This window comes from Chlorocebus sabaeus, chromosome 26 (genome assembly GCF_047675955.1).
Source record: "Chlorocebus sabaeus isolate Y175 chromosome 26, mChlSab1.0.hap1, whole genome shotgun sequence".
Lineage (NCBI taxonomy): Eukaryota > Metazoa > Chordata > Mammalia > Primates > Cercopithecidae > Chlorocebus > Chlorocebus sabaeus.
This window is the reverse complement of record NC_132929.1, coordinates 46,906,876-46,925,288: the sequence shown is the minus strand read 5'-3', so window position 1 is coordinate 46,925,288 and position 18,413 is coordinate 46,906,876. Positions and strand designations below refer to the sequence as shown.

General features: G+C 48.3%; 1 protein-coding gene across 1 annotated transcript in view; it reads right to left on the bottom strand.

The window, feature by feature from the left end:
* The window catches only part of THSD4 (thrombospondin type 1 domain containing 4), a 664,019-nt gene extending 652,338 nt beyond the window's left edge, over positions 1–11,681 (bottom strand). The window contains exon 1 of the mRNA XM_038010111.2: positions 11,449–11,681. The gene's annotated coding sequence lies outside the window, so the exon portion shown is untranslated. The remainder of the gene's footprint in view (positions 1–11,448) is intronic.
* Positions 11,682–18,413: the final 6,732 nt, after the last annotated feature.

Below are 18,413 nucleotides of genomic sequence, written 5' to 3'. Positions count from 1 at the left end.
CATGTTTTTACTTATATGTGGAATCTAAAACATCAAACTCACAGAAGCAGAGAGTAGAATGGTGGTTACAGAGGCTGGAGGGTGGGTGGAATGGTGAGGTTAAGGTCAAAGGGTAGAGAAACTTAGGAGGAATAAGCGCTTTTTGAGATCTATTGCACAGTGTAGTGAAAATAGTTAATAACAGTATTTTGTACATTTCAAACTTGCTAAGAGTAAATTTCAGATATTCTCGCTACAAAAAATAGTATTTGAGGTAAGGAATATGTTAGGTTGATTTCATTATTCCACATTGTATTCATAAATCATAGCATTATGTACCCCAAAAGATAATGCAGTTATAAATGTCAATCTACAATAAAATGTTTTACAATTTTTTGAAAATAAAATAAAATTTCCATTTGCTTCTTCTATTTCTTTGCTGAGACTTCTCATTTATATTTTATTTATTTGTCTCAGGCGTGGTCATAATTGCCCCTTGAAGCATTTTTATGATGGCCACTTCAAAGTCTTTGTCAGATATTCCCACATCTCTGTCAACTCAGTGCTGGCATCAACTGATTGTCTTTTTCATTCAGTGTGAGATCTTCCTGGTTCTTAGTGTGATGAGTGATTTTCCATTGACACCTGGACATTTTAGGTATTATGGTATGAGGTGCTAGATCTTATTTAAACCTTCCCTTTTCCCTGGCTTCTTCTGACACTGCTCCGGCAAGGAAGGGGGGCCTCTGTCATTATGGCCACGTGGGAATAGAAGGCCAGGTTCCCCACTTGGCCTCCAGTAACACCAGAGAGGGAAAGGGGAGTCATCATTGCTTCTGGGTAGAAGTGGGAGTTCCAGCTCCCCACCAGGTCCCCACTGACATGTCCCTGGCTTGGAGGGGAAGGAGAGCCTCCTGTGGCCTGTGCTGGTACCACAGCAGGAAGGCTCAGAGCGATGCATGACTTCGTTACTGCTGGGTGGTGGCAAGAGTCCTAAGTGTCCATTAGGCCTCCTCTGACCACCCCAGTAGGAACTAAGAATTAGTGTCCTAGAGATGGAAATGGATTGCTGGACATCAAACAAGAAATTAATGACAAAGCTGGGGCTCAACGCCCATGCCTTTGGCTGCAAGACCATTTGCTTCTAAACGAAACACACAGGAAGAATGCCAGCCCCCTGCCCAACAGAATAATGAGAGATCTCACAAGCCAAAGGACAGCGGCTGCCTCCCTTCACATCCTGCCAGACCCCAGACCAGAAAGCACATGTGGCTGTGCGCCACCACCCCCTAAACAACACACACACGTCTACTTAGGACGGGTCTCCCATCCAACATACACAGCAAAAACATGTTCCCGAGCCAAGAACCACAGCATCACAGTCACCTTCGGGGCTGGTGGTCTTCCATCTGGAGAGGTTCTGGCTTTCCTACTGCTGGAATCTCTGAAACCAAGATACACCCAGGAGCAGCCAGCAGGCCGGGCAACCCCCTCCTAACTGGAGAGCTGGGTCTGCACCCAGCTGGAGGCGCCTTCTTCGGACCTGGGGCCTCCCTCTGGCCCTGGCCGGCCAGCCGCGGTCTCAGCACAGCACTGCTTATTCTCCAGTAAGGGAAAGCTGGTGACCCAGGAGGGGAAACTCTGCTTTCTAACAGTCTTTGTTTTTGTTTCCATTTAAAAAGGTTAGTGACTTTATTGCATGTGGAAAGAACCAAAGTAACAATTTCAAAGAGGCTCAGCATGTTTTGGATCTGACCAAATATACAGAACTTTTGAGTGAGGAGGAAAGAAAAAGGAAAAGAGGGAGCAAAAGTTTATTCCATATTCACTGTGTGCCAGACACAAGCCTTGGTGCTCCGTCCATGCTCTCGCCTGCCTTTCACAATAAAAAAATTCCAGCTAGAATCAAGTTCCAAACTCCAGTCAGCAGGCTGCTGGGAGTCAGGCAGAGCTGCTGGACGCCAGGAGAGTACACAATAATAAACCAGTGTAGGGTACAAAATTTTTTCTTTTCTTCTCTTTTCTCTTTTCTTTTCCTTTCCTTTCCCTTGCCTTCCTTTCTCCCTCCCTTTCCCCTTCCTCTTCTCTTCTCTTCTCTTCTCTTCTCTTCTCTTCTCTTCTCTTCTCTTCTTTCTGGCTGGGACTCACTCTGTCCCCCAGGTTGGATTGCAGTGGCATGAACATGGCTCACTGCAGCCTCAAAATTCTTGAGCTCAAGTAATCCTCCTACTTTAGCCTCCCATATATGTAATTGGGACCACAGGTGCACACCACCAGCTGGGACCACAGGTGCACACCACCATGCCTGGCTAATAGTTCGATGTTTTGTAGAGATGGGGTCTTACTTTGCTGCCCAGGCTGGTCTTGAACTCCTGGGCTCAAGCGATCTTCCCGTCCTGGCCTCCCAAAGTGCCAGAATTACAGGCATGAGCCACCATGCCTAGCCAGGGTATACAATTTAAATCAAGAAATAGAATGACAATAACAATATTAATAAGGTCATTGGGTGCCAAAATTTTGAAATAATATGATTTAAAAATTTTAATTCACTAGAATAGCTACCTAAATAATTTAAAATTGTATTAAAGTAACTGCCTATGTTGGTACCATTCAAGCTGATAAATATCCCAATCTTTTGATAGAACTTGTGAATTAAGCTTTATTCTTATGAGCACTGGAATGTCTATGAATGATTTTGTTGACTATCAGGATATTTCAACATTCATTCTTCCTACAATTTAAAACAATTTTCAAATATTATAATCATCTAGACAAGCGGTCCACAAACTCTGGCCCACAGGTTAAACCTGACCCTCTGCCTGTTTTTGCCACATTTTCAAATGATTGAATAAAAATCAAGAGAAGAACATTTTATGGCAAATAAAAATCACATGAAATTAAAATTGCGGTGCCCATAAATCAGTTTTACTGGAACACAGTCCTGCCCATTCATTTATCTATTGTCTATGGCTTCTTTCGTGCTCAAAAGGCAAAGCTGATTAGTTGCAACAAAGACCACACAATCTGCAAAGTCAAAATATTGTTTGGCCCTTTCCAAGAAAATGTGCGGACCCCCAATGTAGACAGTCTGTCAAATGGTGGTGCTGGTGTCAGACTGAAAACATATCGAGACGATGATGATGATGATGATGAAAACAGCAACAGCCACGACCACCAGCTTGGCAAATGAGAAAGCCAAAAAAGCATCACGAGACACCGAGTGGGTAACTTATGAGCGAGCCCACTGTGCAATGTGAGAGAGAGTGCGACCATATGAGAAGCGACAGCACAAAGCTCTGTGTTTTGAGACCATATCAAGTAAATGCACACTCTACATTTATTCTGTAGGGGAGAAAGTCTGAATTGCGAGAGATCTGAACTCTGAGAGGTCTTTAAGAATGTAACCCTCCCATCAAACATAACAGGCTTCTACTTCCTTTCTCCTTCTTCCCTCTCCCCCAACCTTGTTTCCTCCTCTTGGGAGGCAGATCCCACCCCAAATCTTTCTGAATTCCCGCCAATCTGAATCTGATGCCTGTGTGGGTCCCCCAGCCTCTCTATGGCATGTTTATCACAGTGACTTTCCTCTCACCTGCCCCCTGCTAAGGCTGTAAGTATCATATTACTCCCCACCTCTCACACCCCCAAGCAAGAACACACCTTCTTCATCGGTAAGAAGAAAGAAGTTCTAGTGTTCACCTGCACAAGAGTTGGCACTTCATTGCATTGGAGGCTTGAGCAAACACCGTACCTATGTTCTCTCCTCTAACTCCTACAGCATGTACAGAGACTGTTAGCCCATTTCACACACGAGGAAACTGAAGCTTAAAGAGATTAAGCTGCCCAAGGCCACACACGCAGAGTCAGGTCTGGAATTCACACACTTTGCAGTGCATGACGCTGCCACCTGATGTACAGTAGGGGCTCAGAAAGCACTGGATGCCTGAGCGAATGACTGCATAGCCATGCCCACACAGGACCACTAACACACAGCAGCGCAATCTCAGAAGCTGCCAAGACCTTCCACTCCATGGGACCTCTGTGAACACTGAAATAACTTCCCTCTCTGGAACCCAGAAAGTCACCACTTGAACAGTACCTCTCACACCCCTTGCTAAGAGTGAGGTATCAAGTTCCTCCAATCTGAGCCCCAGGAAAGAACAGTTACTAGTGAGGAAAGGAAGGGTAGGCAGAAAACAAGCACCTGTTCTGTTTCTGGGTCCCCCTCATCTGGGCCTCCCAGATGCAATTTCTCTGAAGACCCCATGAGCAGCATGGACCACTCTTATTACAGTTCCTGCTTTTGACCTGGTCATCACATGGCCGGGAAGTGTATTTCCAAAGCAGAACATGAGATCAGAAATAAATAAACATCAGCAAATTGAACATTCATGTTGGTAGTGCCAATTTTTAGATTGGGAGAAACTAGAAACAACCTAGATCCCTGACAGAGGGTGAGGAACGGCTAAGGAAACCGCGATGGAGCAAAATGATGGAAAGCGTCATTGTGCTTTACAAAATGGGAACCCTGCTTAGGTGGAAAGTGGGAAATGTTGACACAAAATCATATTAGTGGAAAAGACAAATCTGCATGTGCTAAATTAAAATATAAGCCTATATCAAGGAGAAAGCAGAGCAATATCAGCGCGGCATTATGCATACATGTGCTCCTGTGAAAGAGGCCAAGAAGACAGAGCATCCTGTGAGAGGCTGAGAGCAGGGAGAGACCTTTCCTCCCTGAGGTACTCACTAACTGGCCTGATAGCTCCTGCCCCGGGCTCCACCGCCAGCATTTGTTTTGGAGTCAGATGACTTGAAATTCAAACATCACTCTGATGTCTACTTGCTGTGTGAGCCTGTGAACATTCCTTAGCCTCTCTGAGCCTCAGTTTTCTAGCTGTAGAGTAGAAATAATAGTGTCTAGTTCGCATAGGTTGTTGAGAGGATTAAATAAAAGAAGCCAGGTAAATCCCAGTACCTGACACGGAGTTCTGTAAATGGCAGCTCCTCCCTGCTTAGCTGACCAGAAGATCTCTGAACTTCAAGCAGAATGAAATCTCGGGCCTCAACTAAAACATCACTAAAGTCAAGCAGGTCCTGGGTACTTCTCTGCTCTGGAAAAGACTCTAAATGAAACTAAAGGCTATACTGTCACTACACGCCCTGTAATGAGACTTCAAAACTTGAAGACACAGCTCTACCCTCAGGGCTCACCTTACAACCAGCAATAAACTCTCCTACATAGTTCCCAAGGGGCTTCATGTGCACGGTTGGATTGGATCCTCCTGTCAATCATTAGGTAAGTGTAACTATTATTATCCCCCACCAAGAACAAGGCAATGAGAGGGCAGAGAAACCAGAAAAGAGAGCAGAGTGGGGATTTGCATCCAGGCCAGACGGCCTCCACGGCTCCTGATTTTGCTCTCAAGACAGCTGCATTCTCTACCCTCAGCCACTTGGCTAGGGACTGTCAGGTCACAGCAAAGCTAGCAAGGAGCAGAGCCAGTGCAGAATTGGCCAGCACCACGGAGGACACAACAGATGTCAGTGCCCAGCCCGCAAGTAGTCTGACAACCTAGCATGAAGGCAGGAGACAAGGGGCAGGGTAATGTCATCAAAGGGGCAGCCGGAAACCATGGAACTGGAGCAAAGGGAGGAGCAAGCCAGACAGAATCCAAGGCATGTGAGGGTCAGGGGTCAAACAAAGGAGATCAATCAAAGAGTCAGTCGCCAATTCACCCAAAGCAAGTCTTGGAGCCCTGGAAGAGAAGTTGCTTCTGTCCTTCCTAAAGGATATGCAGGCTCAGGACTCAGCCAAAGTGGGGGGGGGGGGGGGGGGGGGAAGTGACAGCTAACATTCAAGTGGCATTTTCCTACACGCCTGAGATACTTTTGAGCATTTTCCAGGAGGAAAAACTACAGCCCCAGAGGCCAAGGAACCTGTTCAAGGCCCAAAACTTGGTAGAGCCAAGGCTCAAACTCAGGACCTGGCTCCAGAGTGCTCTCCTCCTCAGCACCACCGTGCTGCTGCCTGACCTGGGAAAGGAGGTGGGCTCCTCTTCCTACACATCACAAGTGATCAGAGACGCCACATTTCAGGGGGAAAAGTATGTCTGGCAACTACAAATTTGTAACTTGCTGATACGATTGGAGGGTTTCCAAGAAGGAAGCAGGTAGGGCAGCCTCCCAGCAGTCCGTTTATCCTTTTTCATAGGAAATTAATCTTCTTCTCTCTCCTGACTCTGCCTTTAAGAAAAATGGTTAAGTAAAAGACATGGCTGTCACCCTCCCACTCCTGTAGTCACGTGGCTGCATCCCCACCATAAATCAAAGCTGATGCCCCCTTTCATCAGATGCCTGCAGATAATTCCCCTGCGATTTCCCTGCTGGGGCTCAGAGGGCCAAGGCCTAAAGGGTTAACATCTCATTTCCTCTTGTCTTTCAAGCCTTAATCCCCATCCTGAGCTGGGTGCATTCCAAGCCCACCTGGAGCAGGTCATGACGAGCTCCCAGCCCATGGCTGGCCCTTCATTTCCCCTGGCAGGAGATTAGATGGGGCGCCCATTAATCACTCAATGCTTTGGTCCTCACTGCTGGCCAGGTCTTAGGCAGCTACCCAAGGGCCGGGAGGGTGGAGCAGGCCACATGCTGCCCACCTGGTTGTGGGCTGCCCAGTGCTACCCTCCTGGGACAAAACACAGTGGCACTGTGAGCCTGGCTCACTGCCCTTGGACCACGCCCTAGAGAAGCAGGGATAAGCAGCACCTCTGCCTGGGGTGCCACCTCAGTGATCAGCTTTGGAAAGGCAGGTAGGAGAAGACAACATGGGCAGTACACTTAGCTGAAAGACTGGGTAGACAGGAAAAGAGGTAAACAGAAAGAGACCACTTTCCCAAGACAACTCATCAATACACAGAACTGCTGCCTCTTGTTCCTTGGGTTCTTCTTTGGGGAATCTAAAGGGAAGATGGGGAAGGGGAGTGGGGTGAGCAGGGATGTTGGATGGATAACTCATTATTATCACTGCACAGCTGGGAGTGCTCATTTGCTGGGTTTGAATACACAGTTGTAACATTCAGCCCTATGCCGTTCAGACCCAAACTCCTGGATCTGAGGGGGCCTGAGATTATATACATTTTTCCTACAGCGATATATTGAGCTCCAATTGTCTCAAGCACCGATCAGGCACGGAGTAAAGAAATGGGGCGAGAACTGACACTGAGCGCCTGCTATGTGACAGGGCTCTGCCTTAAGCTCTGCATACCCACACACTGGTCCCCCACCAGCCCTCCAGACTTTGGCCATCCTCCTGTTACACAAGGGGAAACTGAGGCTGGGTGGGTGGGGAGTGGAGCAAGGCCTGTTGAATGAAAGAGATCTGTCAACAGCCAGATCCCATTCTGGGAAAGAAGGTTCAACTCACTGTGCCTGCAGGGAGGAAGGGGCTGGCTTTGCCTGTCCAGCGCTATTTGGGGAGTCCCAACCCAAGCAACTTGGAGCTCTTGAACAAACCCATCCTGGCCTTTCTCACTTGGCACTCGCTCAGACCCCAAAAGAAATTCACAGGGAGTCTGATGGTGAGTGGGCTTACATGCCTTCAAGTAGGCTGAGGGGGCTGGGCCTTCAGGACTGAACTAAATACCCCTCAGGCCAAAGGAGAGGACCCTCCTCCTGGCCTTGGCCACAGTTCTCCATTGCTCACTCCTTAGAGTCAAGGTCAGGGCCTCTGTCAAAAAGGAACATGCTGCCTGGGATAAAGTGGCATATTAACCCACCACCTGTCGCTAGAGCCACATTGTAAAGGAAGCCCAGGGCAGTGGTCTCCAAACCCGGGTGTGCAGAAGAATCGCCTGAGGCAACCCGAAAAATGCCAGTTCTCGAGCCCTGCTTCCACCCTGGAGCCTCTGTTTTTCTTTCGCCAGATCTGAATTTTGATTCAGATGTTCCCAGGACAACTGTTTCAGGAAATAATGATATAGTGGAAAGAACACCAGACTTAGAGAGCTGGGTTTAAGATTTCAGCTCCAAACCTGAGCTGCTGACCTCAGGCAAGTAAGCCTCAATTTTCTTCCTGGACAATGCAGATGCTGATGCCTCCCTTATAGGTGGCTGGGAGGATTAAAAGAGAAACCACTGAAAGCCCCAAGCATCGCACACACCAGTGCTCACTAAGCATGGCCCCAATGAGGCTAACAAGCCAGCGAGGCTGTGGGCACAGAAGTAAGTTTTGATGGTAGGAGGAAAAGAGAGCAAAATAGGCCCAGATGATGAAGGGGTGTCCCAGACTCAGCACAGCAGTCCTGCGGAGGAGGAGTAAAATTGGAGGATCCCAAGAGGGGGCCAGAGGCAGCAAAGCAGCCTAAAGTCAGAGCTTCCCCTGAATCTCCTCCTCCGCTTGTGTCAGCCTGCATCATATGTTAGCTCCCAGCATGACATTTTAAATCCATTTTCACAGCAAGGATATTCAGCAAATACACATGAAACCTTTACATCTGCGCAGAATTAAACATCACGATTCTGCATACACACGCAAAGAAAGAGAAAAAGTGGGAAAATCAGAAAGGAGACAGAAGGGAAAAGTGAGATGGGGGGTCAAACCCAGGAAAGTAGTCATGTGCTTTCAAGTGTGTTGGGGCCATTAACATGTGGACAGTGTGTTCCATGACCTGGAGAGGCCCAAGGAGGCTGCTCAGGAGAAACCTCTGAGTGGCTGGGGAGGCGAGGCTCATCCAGGCTGAACATAGAGCAGGTGCAAAGAAAGCAGGGAAGAGACACAGGAGTCTGTGCAAGAAAGGCTGGGTGGGATATACTGTCTGGCAAAATTTAGATCAGAAGAGAGGAAATCTGAATTTCTGAGCTGGGGATGGGAGGTGTGGGGAGGGCAGATAAGACCATGATAAAGAAACTGGGTGAGTGGAGGGATGGCCTTCAAGCAGGAAGGCGTTGGGATGGCTCTTGGATCAATAAAGTAGACCGGGATTAGGAAACATTTTAAATGCCCTGATGAAAATTAACTTTGATTCAACCATGTCCATATAGTACTTTTCTATCTCTCAGCCTTTCCTCAAGCTCTTTCCTCTGCTTGGCCTGTCCTCTCTCCCCACCAGCCTTTCCCATCTCCCTGAACTCCTCCTTAGGCTTCAAAGCCTAGTGGTAACTGCCCTAGCTCCTCTCATGCAGAATCAATTTCTCCCTCATCCGCATCACCTTGATGTTTTGCACATCCCCCTTGTATTGCGGTTATTTCTTTACTCCCCTTTCTCCTCTGGGCGGTTATTTATCATCTGCTAGCCTGTGGACTCCCTGAAGGCAATGATATTGTCTTGTTCAGAGCGTAAGTCCCAGCACATAGTAACAGTCCCTGGCACGTAGCAGATGCTCAGAAATATCTGTTGGAGAAAAATTAAATAGAAGCGAATACTGGGGAGCCATTGTGATTTCTTGAGAGAAATGATGTGGTGAAATCAGAATTTTAGAAATATTAATCTGTCAGCATGAAAGAAGATGGATTAAAATGAAGAAAGCAACCCGTGGCTGGGAGTCAAGAGGGGAGATTATTACTGTAATTTGGACATGGTTGAAGGTGGGGGCAGTGGGAATGGAGACAGGGAAATAATTCGTCAGATATCACAAAAGAATGTGGAAGAGATTTTGCGATGAAAGAGTTATAAATGTGGGGGACAGAATGGGAGTGTTGGGGACATTTAAACATTGAGACTCCCAGCAATTAGGATAAAAGTGGTGGGGGGATGGAGAAGAAGGCAATACACAGCCTCTGTGTAGGGTAACTGATGGCAATCTCCACAAGTTTTTCCGGGCAAAAACAAAAACAAACTCCAAGTCAAAAATCTCCCCACCCCCGATCTTCCTCCCAAACTCTGAGCTGTATTTTTCTTTCCCTAACAGCCAGTAAGAAACATTTCCTCATGGCATAGAGACTGAAAAGAAGGTAATGCCAATCTGGTGCCCTGCCCAGTGCTGGGCACAGAGGAGATCACATGAGTTCAACTGGCCAGCCTCCCCACAAGGGACCAACCCAGTTGCGTATTCAGAAGGGACTCCAGTATCCTGCTCACCCAAACTCATTTCCCAGGCCCAGACCTCTGGGAAATCCCTGCTCCAGCACTGCAGAGATTTCTAGGAAAGTCCCAGGACGCCCATCTGCTTCCTCACATTAATTTCAGGGCTAGGATTTTGTTTTCTAAAGGAATTCAACTATGATGCCAACGAAAATCTATAGGAATTGAGGAGTTCCGTATTTAAGTCACATTTTTAAAATGTTTGCTTCTTTGTATATTGAGACCCAGTAAGACCCTAGTAAGCCCAGTTACCCTATCACCTTCAACAATATCAATTAAATAGAAGACAAGCAGATTTTAAAAGCCGTGTGATCCTTGAAAAATCTTTAGACTGTTCTGGGTCCTGGGTGCACCCAGCTGTGAATGGAGGGTTGGACAAGGTGATTGCTTACATCTCTCTCGGGTCTCTATTTCTCTATTTCCAAATTCCAACAGGCATCCAATGATCGCTATCCACGTCCAAGTTTTAGACTCATAGCCCGAAAAGGGCGAAGCGCAGCGTGGTAGAGGTCGCAAAGGAGACAGGAAGAGAAGCAAGCATGCACTTTTAATGAGACGGCAAAGGAGGCTGGGAGGCACGGTGCTGGGTGTGGACTGCTTAAAAAACTCATTAGACCACAAATTCCAGACACTTAGGTGGGCCCGAGAACACCCTGAAATCCCCTTCCCAAGTCAGGGCTGATGTTATTTCAAAGAAAAAGAAAACTTAACTTCCAGATCTATAGAGCTCCAAGGTGAGCTCGCTGTGCAAAAACTACTTCTGTAAGTGCGCCAAGGGGCCGCAGGTACTTGGTCTGCACTTGAGGAAGTGTCCAAAGTCGGCGGAAACAACTCATCCACTCGGGCTCCGGGCGCTCGCTGGTTTGCAGCAACCAAGCTGAGACAGACACACACACAGATGCGGGGGCCCAGGCCAGGGCTCAAGGAGCGCTGACCGAGACTTGCCCGGCTCTCGCGCCCCAGGCGGGAGGGAGGCGAGGCTGAGGCGGGGGGCGCACGGGCTGGGTGTGCACTCGCCGGTCCCCCTCCGACTCGACCCGGGAAGCACGGGGCCCCGACACGGGGACAACTGAGGTGGATAGTCCCTAGAGTTTAAGACTGTCCCTAGAGTCGAGGGTGGAGGGGTGAGTGCTGGCGCCAGCACAGAGCAAGACTCCCAGCAAGGAAGAGAACCAGAGAAGGAGGCGCAGCCGTCCGCACGGACCAGGCGCGCGCTGGCTCCCCGAGCCCGGAGCGGCGCAGCCCGCGGCGCCCCGGACACACCCACTGGGTTGCCGGCGCCAGCCCGCCCCGCCGGCCAGAGTGCTGGGGCCGGAGCCGGGGCAGCGGAAGCCGTGTCGGGGAGGCGCGGACCGCGCGCAGGGGGCGCGGGGCGCGTGGCTCTGCTCACCTGGCGGTCCGCGTCCCGGAGCGACCGGCGGCCGCCTCGCCTCGCCTCGCCCCCGCGTGGTTCCCGGCGCCGGGCAGCCCGGAGCGCCGCCGCATGGACGGCCGCCGCCGCCCCGCCGCCCCGCCGTCCCGCGCCCGCCCTGTACGGGCTCCCGCTGTGCCCCGATTCCGCGTCGGGCTGCGCGGGCGGCCAGCGGTTCAGGAGCGCGCGGAGAGCTCTGGCTCGAAGTTTGCGATCCAAGAGCGGGATCCACGCTCCGTCGGTCCCTCCTCCCTCCCCCTTTGCGGCCTCCCGCTGTCATCTGGAGCCGCTCCTGCCGCCCCCTGGCGGCTGCTGCGGGAAGGGCCGGACCCCATCCGCCCCCCATCCGCAGACCCCCGAGGTCAACAACAGGATGGTCCCTGGGTCCCAGGGGAAGAGACATCACCCAGTAGGAGGGAGCACGGTCTAGACAGAGGCCACGAAGGCGGGAGGGGGCGACAGTGGACAGGAGAGTGGCCCAGCTGGCCAGGGCTGTCTAAGTGAGAGGAAAAGGGAGAGGGCGGTTGAGACCAGGCCCTGAATTCCGCCTTCGTCTTATCCTGAGGTCTGTGGGGACCTGTTGAAGGACTGGGGCACGGGACGGACGTGGGCGTCCTTCCATTTGGAACAGCCATTCCGGCAGCATCAGGATGGGGCGGAGGCAAAGCGGGTAGCGGGCGAGACAAGTGGTGCTGTACACCTGTGCGAGAAGGGGGCGGTGACTCTAAGGGCAGGAAGGAGCCCTGGTCACACACACACTCCCACGCAAGGTAGGACGCGCTGGGCTCCTTCTGAGGCCAAGGGAAAAGGACAAGAGCCCTCCAAATTCCAACTGGGGTTAGACAGCATGGGGAGGAGACACACACACCCTGACAGCCAGAGCCATTCGGGATTCTTTCTTGTCTTATTCAGGGTAATATTTTGTTGGGGGAAAAAAATGCCTGCTGCAAAAAAAAAAAAAAAATTATTATTATTATTGTCATTAATAATGATAAAAATCAAACTTTGATACCTTCGTTTTACGAATGGGGAAATTATTGCCCCCAAAAAGGCATGACCAAAGAGATGCGGTTAGTTAATGGCGGGAAAATTACTAGGACCCTGTTTCTTGAGTCCTAATTCAGAGCCAAATTCTTTACATTCGAGCCAAGGTGTTCAGAGCTGGGAAGGCAGGAAATAGAGTGACTGTGTGGAACTGTCTCTTCTTTCCCTCAGAGCAGGGAGGGGGTGACAAATATTTGAAGAGGCTCTCCAGGTACAGGCGTTTCCCTAAATTTGAGTCAGCCTGTTTGTTTATCGCTGCCTCTAAAGCTTGCCTGCAGGGGTTGTTTTGAAAGTGCAGGTGTACCGAGAGGACAATGAAGGAGGTGGCAGAATGCAAGCTCCCTGCCCCAGAGCCAGGCCGCACCAGGGCTGGGTGCAGTGTGCTTCGTGGGAGCAGAAGGGAGCTCCCAGGGAAGATTGTCCTCCAGAAAAAAAAATTAACAAAAGTGAAAGTGGCAACCCAAGAGATTAGGCCAAAGAAAGAAACACCACTTTGAGTGCCGACTACTGGCCCAGAGGCTGGCAGAGCCAGTTCTGACTTATTCAAGAGCTGGTTCCAATGGGATGAAACAATTCCACACTTTATCAAACAAATTTTGATGGGAGGCACCTGGTGTAAATGGGATTAGATTAAATCTGAGTGTCACGAGTCTCATGGGTCCAAATTAAGTCGATCTAACAGCTCTAGTAACTACTGGCCAGTTTACACCATTTAGAATTGATTTTTTAAAAAAAACCTACACAACTTTAGAATGTACTTAATGTCACTGAATTGTACACTTAAAAATGGTTAAAATGGAAATTTTATGTTATGTACATTTTACCATAATTTTAAAAAAGAAAGCAAAACTAATAAGATTTGTTCAAAGATTTACTAATTCATTTGAGACACGTATTTAGTGCCTTGGTGTGGCCTTGGTGCTAGGATTCAAAGATGAAAGGAAGAAAACTTTCCATTCTAAAAGAAACTCCACGTAAGGTGAAGAAGATGAAATACAGCCAGAAAACCATACCAGTAGGTGGTAGGTATATGTAGAAGTATTTAGGAGCTCATACAGGAGTGCCTGCCTCAGGACACGGAATCTGGGATGTTGGGCTGAGCTGAATCTTAAACAATTGAGTGAGTTCATCGAATAAGGTCTGGGGCAAACAGGGCTTAGGAGCAAAGGATGTGGTTTTGTTTTTTTGCTTTTTTATTTTTTAATTTTGAAATAATTTTAGACAAATTTCACAAATAGTACAAAAAACCCCCTTATATCCCCCACCCTCTTCCTCTAATGTTAACATCCTACATAACCCAAGTACGATTATTAGTGAGCAAACTTGATTCGACAGACCTAGGCTGGCTCCTCAGAAGTGATTCCAGTCCATTTCAACTTTGGTCAAATTGTTTTGACCATATTTTGCTTATATGTCACAGGAAAGTCTCTTTCTTTAAAGTCAAGATAATACTTGTTTTATTTGTTTGTTTATTTTGAGAGAGGGTCTCACTGTGTCACCCAGGCTGGGGTGCAGTGGCACGATTGCAGCTTACTGCAGCCTCCATCTCCTGGGCTCAAGCAGTCCTCTCACTGCAGCCTCCCACATAGCTGAGACTACAGGCGTGCGCCACCACACTTGGCTAATTTTTTTTTTTTTTTTTTCATTTTTTATTTTCAGTAGAAAGGAGAGCTCGCTGTGTTACCCAGGCTGGTCTCAAACTCCTGAGCTCAAGTGATCCTCCGTTCTCGGCCTCCCAAAGTGCTGGGATTATAGGCGTGAGCCACAGAGACCAGCCTACACTCATTTTAAACAAAGAGATATTTACATTATGTGTAAGCATCAGTGAATATTAAGTATGCTAAAACAGCAAGGTTTAATCTTTCAGTCCTGTTATATTTCTACTTTTATCCAAACGTGTCTCTTATGTATGAATCAGAGGAGCAGAATTTGATCCTTGCGTATAAAATATCTTGCTGACCCTCACCGAAAGAGAGAGCCAAGAATAGGTGCTTCAGATCACAGTCAGAGGCTGACCTGTGCTTACCCAGGCTGGGGGCCTGCCTGGCATGTCAGTGTCATCTGTACACAGCATCTTGGAGGGTGGGTCACCCCTTTGCATATCTGATGTGATGAACTGCTCACTACCTCATAAACTAGCCCACATTGTTTTTAGAGGCTCTTTGTTAGAAAGTCCCTTGTAATTTTGACCTGAAACCTTTTGCCCTGTGATTATTATCCATTGGCCCTGGAGGCAGCTCCTAAATGGACAGACAAGAAACTGTCACGTGTCAGTTCTGTCTATGTAAGACAGCTCTAGCTTACACCTGTTGTCCTATTATAATTATTAATAGTGTTTCCCTTCATTCTCTTGTCCTAGTTAAGGTGATAAATTATGCATATGACATCCTATAGAAGACTGTCACCGCCCCACCTCACTGATCCGCTCTCTGCCTACAGCCACACCCACAGAACGTTCAGCCATTTCTCCTGTGGTTCCCAGCCTGCGCACAGCGTCTGCACATGGTGAGGCCTCCCAGATCTCTGAGGAACGAATGGCTCACTGCTGAGAGCAACTTCCTGGGAGTTCAGGGCATGTGGAACTGGAATAAGAGCAACGTGTGAACAGATTACAGGAAGGCAATGCGGGACAGCCGGACCCTTTGTGGGGAAATTTATGGGGAACACAGTCTTCTCACTTACAAGCACTGAGATTGCCTGAGAGGGGAGAGATGATGCAGAGTGTCCCAAATTTATTTGACCTGGAATCCTTTTACCAGCGAAACATCTATTGGGCCTAGAGTCCTGAAAATTGCACTTTGAAAAACACTGCTCTCAGTTCTTACAAACACTCGTGTTTTCATCCTAACTGTGCTTCAGAGAATTGTGTCCCAGCAGGGAAGGAAACCCCTGTATAATTCCCTCCGTTGCTAGTATTTGGAGGTGGGATGAAAATGGACCTACATTCAAACCCCTAATTTCAGTCTCTGAAGGAGGTACCAGGATCCATTACGATGCTTGTAAAATTGTTCCTTTCATTTTCCTGGTTGTAAACTTACGTGGACTGTAAAGTCCAGGCAAGCCTGTGCCCAGCAAATAATAAGAAAATAAGGGATGCATGGTAAACAAAACAAAACACTTCGAGAGCTGGTCAGCTTGCTGTTGTTTTGAGCTGTTTCTAAGAATCTCAGGGTAGATTCCCTCCCCTGCGTGCCTCCTTAACCCAGTCCTTTTTCTTCCTCCTCCAGGGACTCTGGAATACTGACCTACAGTCTAAGTTCCCGTGCCCTTGCCTGGGGCTGACTCTCTACTTGACCTGTAACCCACAACTGGGCAAGAGAAAATTCTGCAGCCACAGCTCTGAGGACATGAGCAAAATGGTTTCCAGATGGAATGTCAAGGATTCACATGAAGTGGCAGGGAGTCTTCAGGCCACACTTCAGGTTATCTCCTTCTCTTTCCCTTTTCTGCTTCACTCTTGCTCTCATCCTCTTTCTCGCCCCACATCTGTTCAGAGGAGATAGGAAGGTTCTTGTTACCTGGTACAAGACAACTTTTGGAATCCCAGATATTCAGATTATTTCCCCTTTTCCTCTTTGCAAATGATAATACTCACAGCCAAGAGGCATCACCCGGATCTGAGGCTGCTTCTCCTTAGGACTTGCAGAGAGAAGGAGAAGGTGGGGCTAGCAGCCTCCAGTCCACAGCCTTCCTTTCTCCTCCTGGCGATGATTAACTAGGCCTAGACAATGGAGATCTATGGCATATGCCTATGTGCCAGGGCCTTCTCCTCTCAAGCATGGCTGATCAGTCACTCGCCTGTCTATCCTTTATTTATTGAAGCCAACTATGAATGACTAAAGGAAGGATGAGAAAAGTCACCCAAGGTCAAAGGGGACAGTGTGGAAGACTGCTCTAGACAGAAGGAAGTACCTTTGCAAAGGCCCTGAGGAAGGCAGGGCACTCTGAAGGAGCAGAGCTGTGTGGCCTCAGAATCCACAAAAGAGAGAGAAGGTGGGGAAGCAAAGCAAGGTGGGGCGGCCTGGGGTCTGACTGCACAGAGTCTGCTGGGCCTGGTTAATCATCCCCTGATGGCCACAAAGGCATGGGCCTGTCCCATCAAAGCAGATACAGGACACTGGCTGGAGCAGGCCGTGGAGCCCGCTGCTGTCCTGGAGGCCTTGGGGAGACCCAGGGTTCCCAGAGTGGAAGAAGGAGGGGGCAGCTTGACGTAGTGGCTGTTGATCAGCTGATATGGAAGTACATCATTTTATTAACAATTAAGAAAGCAGTGCTATGCAACTCTATTCAATGCCCGTGATGCTTTCGGCCGTTTTTATGAGTTGTGTCATTTTCAAATGAGCAAGAGGAAGCCTCTAAGGGGGTTTAAGCTGGGGCAGATGTAATCAGATCTGTGTTTTTCCAGAGGCAGAGAGGGGAAAAAAAAACCCCATTTGTTATTTTTTTAAAAAGGTAATGCAAAAGCATCATTCCACAATTCTCTTGTAATGAAAAAAATAAATGCAAACTTAAGCAAATCCATCATTCTGAAAGAATGCCCTGTGTCTGCCTTTTCCTTCCTGGGAGACTCTCATAATGAGGTCCTGTCCTTCACCCATTGCTCACACTGCCGCCTGGTACCTCTTGTGACCAGGACTGCAAATCTCCAAGACAACTGGAGCAGGGTGGGAGAGCTCAGCCAGGAAGCATTTTCTCTGTTTGAGGCTAATCAGCTTACATTGTGCTTGAAATTGCTGTCACCTTGGCGTTGTTGGCAATTTTCCTTCTTCAGCAAACCGGTTTTCTTGTTGAATGAATTAATTTTTATAAAATCTCAGAGATAGGGCATATTCAGTGAACACTGGCCAGATATGGCTTATGCATAAAACCAGGGCACTACAAATGACAAAGTCACACGGTCTCCAAGTTCATGGCTTTGCCTTGCCTCACTCATCTTCATCCTGCCTCTCTTCAGCACACAGAGCACCTACTATGTGCCAGTTGTAACGGCTCGCCAGACAGTGCTGCCAGAGTGTTCCTGGGCCCCACATTCCGTTTTGTTTGTTTGTTTTTGTTTTTTAATGTTTCCTTTCACCGCTCTGTGTGTGATGGCGGAAACTGTTGCTTCTGAGCAGCAGTTTGGTGTCATAAAAGAAAGCAGTCGGTCCCCCAACCACTACACTGCCATTACTCTCTGGCCATCCCATCGTAGAAGTCACCAACCTTTGAACTGCAGTCACCTCCCCCGTGGAATGGCAAGAACCTAATTGTACCTGTTGGGAGAGTATTGAACAGGCTCACACCACCTCGTATAGCCCCTTCCAGTTCTCAAATCCACGCGTCTCTCAGAAACTCTGCAACAGGAAAATTATGCGACTCGTTTTGGATCCATCTGGGAAAAGATGACATACTCAGAGAAGTATGTGACTTCTTTTTTACAACTTTCAAGCTGCGTTTGGAATCGCTTCTTTTATTCCCTGTAATGCAGAGAATTACCATGCAGCTCTAGTGCCACATCATGGCTTCCAGACAAAACTCGCCATGATCCGTGTCTTCAGCCATGAAGACATTGACAGAGCTGCTGTGTTTGTTGACTTGGGTAGGATGAGAGAACACCTGAATGGGTGACCCTGAAATGGCTCCTCTAGTCCTCTGGTATTAGGTGTTTATCCAGAAGCTACAGGATCAGTGTTCAGGGCCAGCTTCTTCCTAAGTTCATCTTTCCCTATTTAAAATCTCAGAATTCTAGAGGTAGAAGAGAGTATTTTCTCTTTCGGTTTTTTGTTTGTTTGTTTGTTTGTTTGTTTTTGAGACAGTCTCACTCGGTCGCCCAGGCTGGAATGCAGTGGCACGATCTTGGCTCACTGGAACCTCCGCCTCTTGCATTCAAGAAATCCTCCTGCCTCAGCCTCCTGAGTAGC